The 8,561-nt window shown below is 44.2% G+C and overlaps 1 long non-coding RNA gene across 2 annotated transcripts in view; it reads left to right on the top strand.

Annotated features, from left to right (window-relative positions):
- Positions 1-2,186: 2,186 nt before the first annotated feature.
- Positions 2,187-8,561, top strand: part of LOC144761221 (uncharacterized) — a 415,720-nt gene continuing 409,345 nt past the window's right edge. For both annotated transcript variants that reach the window (XR_013595636.1, XR_013595635.1), the window contains exon 1: positions 2,187-2,333. This is a non-coding gene — a long non-coding RNA (uncharacterized LOC144761221). The remainder of the gene's footprint in view (positions 2,334-8,561) is intronic.

The raw sequence follows: 8,561 nt of genomic DNA, 5'->3' as shown, positions 1-8,561 counted from the left end.
GACTACGGAAACACCCTCTACGCCGGAACCACAGCCAAGCTACAGAAAAGACTACAACACATCCAGAACGCCTCCGCCTGACTCATCCTAGACATTCCTCGACGCAGCCACATCTCCGGCCACCTGAGGAACCTGCACTGGCTCCCCGTCAACAAGAGGATCACGTTCAGGCTCCTCACCCACGCACACAAGTCTCTCCACAACATGGGCCCCAAGTACCTCAACGACCGCCTGAGCTTCCACACGCCCACCCGCCAGCTACGATCCGCTAGCCTCGCCCTCGCTGCCGTACCACGCATCCGAAGAGCCACCACCGGAGGCAGATCCTTCTCCTACCTGGCGGCCAAGACATGGAACTCCCTCCCCATCCACCTTCGGCTGACCCAGGACCACCTCGCCTTCAGGAGACAACTCAAGACCTGGCTGTTCGAGCAGTAGCGGCCCCCTTCCCCCAAGCGCCTTGAGACCCTCCAGGTGAGTAGCGCGCTATACAAATGCTATGATTGATTGATTGATGAAAGCAGAGGGGACAGAGTCTGGGTCACTAGCCAGTGACCAGGATGGAACCAGTAAGGAACCAGGCGATGTAGCGAAGCAATCAGGTGATGTCGCGAAGCTTGTCTCTGCAGCCACATGGACCAGGAGGTGTCGACGACGACCAGGAGCTGGATACGGACTGTCCCACGCAGGCTCTCGCTGTCGGCGGTGTCTGCTTCCGGATTGGAGTCAACAAGCCTTGTCAAAGGCAACCCACGCAGGAATCGAAGATGGCTTACAGATCAGACCAGCAAGGTCGGATGGGCTTCTCCTTTTCAGGGAAGCAGGGGCCAGTCTGGAGCAACCAGACCAGCGGTGTAAATCAAAAGGTTCGTCGTCACAGAGGCCACTAGCCAACGGACAAGTGATCGGACAGACGCGTCGAGCAGGAAAATGCAGAAGGGCCCCACGCTGAACTCGTGGAGTGTGGAGGGTTGATATTTGTTGCAGTTGGTGCTCGGGGCTGGGGCTTCTCAATCCCCAATGCACAACTTCGAGGGTGCCTCAGAAGTTGCACGGAAAGCAATTCGCTGGCTTTCCAAGATGGCCGGTCCCACGTCTCTCGTCGCCTCCACGGGTCTCAGCTCTGCTGGGACTGTGGATCGGGCTGTTGGAAGTCCGGGTCTTGTCAGGCTCTGTGCTCGGGCTCCGGCAGGAGCGTCGACAGAGCAAACCCTTGATCGCTTGATGGTGCTTGCTTGCACAGGGTGGTCACTCCTTGACCACAAGGGAAATTCTTCAGTCTTCTATCCTCAGGTAGAACGTCGAGAGTCCAGAGTTTCGTTTCAAGTTTCAGTCAGGATAAATCTAAAGTCTTGGGACTCTGCTCCTACCTATATACCAAATTTAGGGGCTCGATTACCTGCTAGGTCCCTCCTATGGGTGGGACCAGGGAAGGGGGTGGTTACACCCCTTTCCCTTTGTCCAGTTTTGCGCCAGAGCTGGAGCTGGAGTGCCCCAGCACCGGTTTGAACCGGACTATGCATGGGACACCTTGTGTGCCCCAGGCAGTGTCTCATTTCATTCAGCCCTCCCTGCCCCAATACACTATGGCCTGTCTGGGGTGGTGCTAGCACCTCCCAAGACAGGAAACCTATTGTCCAAGCCTCCCTCGCTGGAAGGACTCCCAGCAGCAGGAGGTCAGACTTGTGTCTGTGGCAGCAGCATCAATTTTGTGATGCTGAGGCTCTGGTTAACTTTAACCGGGATTAGTAGGAACAACATGTCTTCTCCCTCTAGAAGGGTGGAATGCTACCCCCGTCGCAAGAACTGGCGAGGGGGGTAGTATTCCAAAGCGTATGACACCTTACACGACATGTTTTGTTTTGATAAAGCCAAACCAAAGTTAGCATTTAACCGCGAGGTTCATAATGCATTTAAGAGTATATGTTATGGCTATATCATAGAACACAAAATGGACACAATGTTGCCCCCCCCCATTTATTCACAATAACAGACACACACGAAATAGCAGTTTTACATCGCTTTTATTAATATATACTTATAAAAACATAACACACATTACAAGCGCCAGTAACTCTTCACTTTCCATGAATGAAAGTCAAATAGTCACGGAATCCAACCCGCAGCATATCCGGGTCAGCTTAGGCAGTGACAGCACTTGCTACGTGTGAAGAGAGAAAGCCGAAGGTAGTGTCCTCGAGTGTCGTTTAGAAATGGAGCGCGATACAATCGCAAGTATTACTGACACTTAACCTCCTTTTCACCATTTTCTGCAGCGATGCTCCTTTTCACTTGCCAACTGCCCGAATAAGTGCAACTTAACACTTCGTGAGGTATGTTTATGGACCCATCCGCCCGCGCTACATGCAACACGCCCACCCATATTGCGTTGACCACTACGAGGGCTCACTCAAGTGAAGATAATTAATCGCTTGCTCTTGTTTCAAATAGTCGGCACCAACAGCCTGTTAACCCCTTCTCCCCTACCTTACTAACACACCCGTGTCCGTTCTACCCATGATACCATTCTTCAACATCAGAACACCTATGGATTTCACCGATTTTGCCCCGAACAAAGAACTTGTGATTAAAACCACACTATCGGCTCGGTGTTTATGAAGCCATCTGTCACAACTTGTTAATATAATTCGCATACGAAAACAATCACCTAGAGGAGTGCATGTTTCACCTAGAACGGCCTCGCCAGTCACACTAACCGAGTTGTGTCACTACTTGTGCATGTACTTTGCCAAACACCATTTGTATTCCTATTGCCACTAAAGAATCAGAACGACAGTCTGACAGTCATAGTTACTACTAATACATCCTAATCACAATGTGAATTCAGCCAGTCACCGATGCATTCCCTTTTGCATGACATCACCATCAGAAGCATGAGGATGAGAGAGTTGACACCCCACGTGAGTGTGGTTATGTGTAAAGTATTAATAAACAAAAGTGCGAACAGAATCTGTTCGAATACCAAGGTGCACTATTCACAAGCCCCTTTGGGTGCTATGAATTCTTGAAACTTGTTGAAGAAAGGTGCTACACATGCATCATATCTAGTGATATACGAATTCAAAATATAATTCACAGTGTGATCAACATTAGAGCCACATTTTCATTCAATGTATTAACTCCATAAGCGAAAACAAAGAAACAAAAAAACAGGAAACAAAAGAGGCATGAACATATGCAATAAGTACTCTGCACAATATGAAAGACACAAGAGAATCAATGAGTCTTCATATACAATTCTTTGTATTTGAGAGGCAATCGTAATTCAAAGCTTCAATGGAGTGACCAACATCTCCCAATGCATTTCGGTGAAACCACCTTCGTCAGGGGAACACTGCAAAAATACATATGTACAATATATTGTTTTGCATATATTTTCGTACCATCAAACATCAAGATGTACATGCATCAAAATCAAATATTCAGAAGGTTAACATATTAAGCAAACTCGCATCATTAGGTTCACCAGCTAAAAAGGTTATATATCAATGTAACAACTGTGATACAAGGATCGAATGACCTACTTTCAGTGTTTAAGGGTATATGTTGTTTTCTATACAACACCTGAAATGTGATGTAGAGAAGGGTGGAGTAAAAAAAGTGCAAAATAGTGACACATGCAGTCAACCAAGTGTGGTGTGCTGTGCCGTGCAATAAGCCAGCACCCTAAATGTAAATGCGATGTGAACTGACAGGAATTGATATTATATCGGCATGCGGTTACCAGTGCGGGAGAGAGTACAGTTTAAGGCACTGTCCATCGCCCATAAAACACTCCAGGGCGGTGGGCCTCCTCTTTTAAGGAGCTTGGTAGTGCCTTATAAAGCGAATAGAGCACTGAGGTCGGACCAGAGGTGTCTCCTCCAGGTCCCGAGAGTAAAAAGATCACGCACGGGCGGGAGACGATTCTCTGTGCAGACAGCAATGCTCTGGAACTCCCTCCCCCTAAAACTCCGTGCTGAGACTTGTACCCTGCGCTTTCGCAGAGGGGTGAAAACACATCTGTTCCCCTTGTGAGTCGCTATTATTATTCCTTGATCCCACGGTTGATGCATTGTTCAGAGCGCCGGGATGCCCCAGGGTAGCTGCGCGCTATATAAGTTTTAATAATAATAATAATAATAATGCGACTTAAAAACGTGTTGTACAGCCACGCTTACCTCCTCGCCATTAGTATTGGCTACAAACGGTGGTTGCTGTGAATGAAAGTGGAAATGAGCATGAAAGTGATGAACGATTTCAGAAAGGGATTGGAGAAGACATGGAAAGAGAGTCTTAAATACGGTAGTCGGCTTACGTGTCTGTGAAGCGTGTATCCAAAACGGTGGATATTAGGAGACAATCTCGGTATTGGCGTGGTCTGTAAGCCAAATGAGGAACGTCAGTTACATGATTACCTCTCTAGTGTCGAAATTTAAAACAGGCTAGTGAAGTTGCTGAGGTCTTACCTAGACGAAAAAGACGTTCCTCCGCATTGTATCAACACCGGTGTTCGAAAAAGTGGTCCTTTGAACGCCCGTCTGTGTTGCTTCTGACTATGTAGTATGCGCGTGTTGTTACGGGGTGGAAATCGACACAAAAAGTGGACTGAATGAATTTTACGTGTAAGCGCGTGGGCGCCATCTTGCAGTGTCCGGGTTAGATAGACTATACATAGTGTAGTCCGTTTATTCGGAGATAACCATAACAAAAGGCTAACTCGAATAAGAAAAGTGAAATGCAAACGGTGCAAAAAAGTGGGGGAGTACAAATGATATAGTGATCTAGTGAGAAGTGACAGTGCAATGCACGGAAATGAAATATAGAGTGTTGTGTGTAGCAAGAATGGAGACTTTTCGACAGATGTTGAAAGGTGTTGAGTAAATAATATATGTGGGTGTATACTGGTCTGACAAAAGGTGAATGTCTTATTAAAAAGAACATTGTGATAATTAGCTATGTTACAACATATTACAATTATATAGGATCATTCATTATCATAAGAAAACACATGAATTCTATCTTATCACAGCGTATTATAGTTCTGAAGGAGTCATTCATTATTACAAAAAACACATGAATTCTATCTTGTCATTCAGCCCGCAAGGTTTCAACGTATTAAGATGACGAATCCAAAATGTCTCTCTTTGTGCCAAATGTCTGTTAGGACACCTGTTCAAGTATTGTGTATCTTAGCTGGGGTATGGTATGTTTTTCTTCCCCCCCAATGTACTGCTAAACAGGATTTTTCGTTGGCCGTTCTAATCATGCTCTTATGCTCTGTCATCCTAATTTTAACCTTTCTGGTGGTTCTTCCCACGTACACTAATCCACATGGACATTTTATTGCATATATTACTCCAGTGGAGTTGCAATCAGATGAGTGTCTTAGTTTGATCAATTTTCCTGTGTGTGGATGTGTAAATGAGTTACCCTCGATGACATTGCCGCAATGGCCACAATTGTGGCACTTGCGCATGCCTTTGGTAGTCATTAAACTTGGATCGATGTTGTTTTTGCTTAATAGTTCTCTAAGGTTCTTTGATCTTGAAAAGGCAAATATAGGACTTGCTCGGAAGATATGTTTGAAATCTTGTTCCTGTTCTATCAGTTTTCCCTCTATTGAGAATGCAGCGTTTGATGTTCATAGCTGCTGTGGAATACTTGAGAACGCAGACTTCTCTAGTCATTGGGGGCTTGACAGTTTTAGTTAATAATTGTGATCTCTCTTTTTTTGTGGCTTTCTGTTTGGCCCTGTCCAGAATTTCAGCTGGATAACCTCTTTTTTGGTATTGTGTGGCTAGATCATCAATGTCCCTCAGAGCTTGTTCTTCATTTGTGCAGATCCTTCTGATCCTAATAAACTGTGAGAGCGGTAGGTGATTTTTTAACTTCTGTGAGTGGAAACTGAAATAATGCAACGCATTGTTTCGATCCGTTGGTTTCTTATAAACTTTTGTTTTTAATTCGTTGCCCTCTATGTCAATACAAATGTCCAAGAAGTGAATGTTTCTATTGTTGATGGTGTGAGTAAATTTTATCCTCGGGTGGTAGGTGTTCAAAGATGTTAATGCTTCCTCCAGTTGGTTGCGTGTGCCTTGCCACAAAATCAGTATGTCATCAATATATCGGAGGAAAAGGAGGAGATGGTCTGTCGAAATACTATTGTTTAGAATGAATGTATGTTCGAATTTAGCCATAAAGATGTTGGCATATGACGGTGCCCCGGTAAAACCCATCGAGGTTCCAGTTTTCTGCAGGTAGAATATTTCTTGCCAAGAGAAGTAGCTGTGGTAGAGGCTGAATTGTAGAATTTCCAGTAGAAAAATATTTAAAGATTCCTCGTAATTGTGATTCAGAAGCATCCACTCTACTGCTTCAATCCCTTCCGCGTGCGGGATAGATGTGTACAATGCGGAAACGTCTATGGTTCCCAACCAAATTTCAGTTTCAGATGGTATGACAATTTCTTGTAGTTTATTTAAACAATCCGTTGTATCCTGTACATACGTCACCCATTTTTGCACCATCGGTTGAAGATGATAGTCTAAAAATCTTCCTATTGGCTCATGCAGCGATCCGCAGCCTGCGAATATAGGCCGTAAAGGTGGGTCTACAAAGCTCTTGTGCATTTTCGGTAGCATGTATAAGTAGGGCCTTTTAGGATACTTGGTTATAAAAAATCTGTATGTGTTATCGTCTATCCAAGCTAGTTCTTTCGCCTTTTTGAGAATCTGAAGAAGGACAGATTGAAATGCTGCTGTTGGGTCAGTGTCCAACTGTATATAGGTGTCAGTGTCGTTCACATGTTGCGTGACCTTCAAGTTGTAATACTTAGTGTCCATGACTACCAACGCTCCGCCTTTATCGGCCGGCTGGAACGTGATGTCTGGATTATTACTGAGATTTCGTAAGGTAGCAAGTTCTTTCTTAGATAAGTTCTGATGTGAGTGAACTTTGCGATGTACTGATGACAAATCCTTTTTGACTAGCAGTTCAAAAAGATCGAGGGTTTTGTGTGAAACCGGCGATATGAAGGTACTCTTTGGCTTGAAGACTCTTTTTGGTTCAGTCGTAGGTGTGTCCTGAGGTATGTGGTGAAAAAAACCAACGCAACCTTAGTTTGCGCATGAATTTGAACATGGCTACCTCTGTCTCAAATTCGTTCGTATGGTAAGTGGGAACAAAGGCCATCCCTTTGTTTAAAATAGATTTCTCAGACGGTGTGAGTTGAGTATTTGAGATGTTCATGATCAATTCTTCTTCCGGTTGCGGCTGGTGCCTGTCTGTTTTTTTGGACCCTTGTCCCCTTCTGCATCGCTTGGTTTTCCTCCTGTTGCTTCGTCTGGTGGATGATTGGTCGTCCGGCCTGTTTCTAAAAAAGCCTGTTTTGCTGATCCACTGGTGGTTGCGCTCTCATCTGTGGATTCATTGGTTCTGGATTGAGTGATGATTGGGGGTCGGGTCGGTAAGGTATCTAGTTCAGTTGCGATGCTTTCTTCCGATGTGGAGGTTGGAGTTTGCTTTTTGAAGGGCCGTCTTTGTGCGTATACCTCAGCCCATGTATAAACTTCATCGAGTTTATAATCGATCGTGTCCCTACGAAATTTTCGTAACTTCCGTTCATGAACCTCCTTCTCATGCTGGTCTAAGGTTTCGTTAATGTCTTTCAGTGTTTTGTCTAGTTCATCTGCAGTCATTCTAGAAGATAAATCTCGTTTGAGGTCGTCGATCTCTGTTCCTAGTTCCTTTAAAATGTCTGAGAGCTCTTCGATAATCAGTAATATCAAGCCAAGAGAGCATTTATTGAGTATGGAGTACCATTTGATCATAAAAGGTTTGTTGAACTTGAACAGCATGGGTTTTAATGCTATTCGTAATCCTCTCTGGATGCGTTTAACCTTGTGGTACTGGATGAGCGTAGTGGCATGAAGCCTTTGGTTAATTTATCTTCTCAATGTGTATTGTAATTGCCTGATAATTTGGCTGGTAGAACTTGGTGTTGCTTGGAATGCTCTAGTTTCTTTTATTAGAGAGTATATGCTCTCTGCTTGTTCCTCAGTGTAAGCTTTCGTTTCGGCCTGATTGGCTGTGAGATGCGAATTTTCATCAAAATTCATGTTTGTTAAGGTACTGGTTAATGAGTGGGGTTAATATGCTATAAGGTCAAAAAAGAAGATTATTTAACCTGCACACCTATTCCAGAAACTCAATATTTTATTCTGGTTTTCAGTGAATTAAGCCTATTTATATATATTTAGAAACATTGGTGCGACCCTGGGAAACCCCTGACTAGCCCCTGTCAGGTGAAGTAAGAATAAACAAAAGTGCGAACAGAATCTGTTCGAATACCAAGGTGCACTATTCACAAGCCCCTTTGGGTGCTATGAATTCTTGAAACTTGTTGAAGAAAGGTGCTACACATGCATCATATCTAGTGATATACGAATTCAAAATATAATTCACAGTGTGATCAACATTAGAGCCACATTTTCATTCAATGTATTAACTCCATAAGCGAAAACAAAGAAACAAAAAAACAGAAAACAAAAGAGGCATGA

This window comes from Lissotriton helveticus, chromosome 6 (assembly GCF_964261635.1).
Source record: "Lissotriton helveticus chromosome 6, aLisHel1.1, whole genome shotgun sequence".
Taxonomy (NCBI): Eukaryota; Metazoa; Chordata; class Amphibia; order Caudata; family Salamandridae; genus Lissotriton; species Lissotriton helveticus.
Note: the sequence above shows the minus strand (reverse complement) of the source record. Positions and strands in the feature narration are given on the sequence as shown.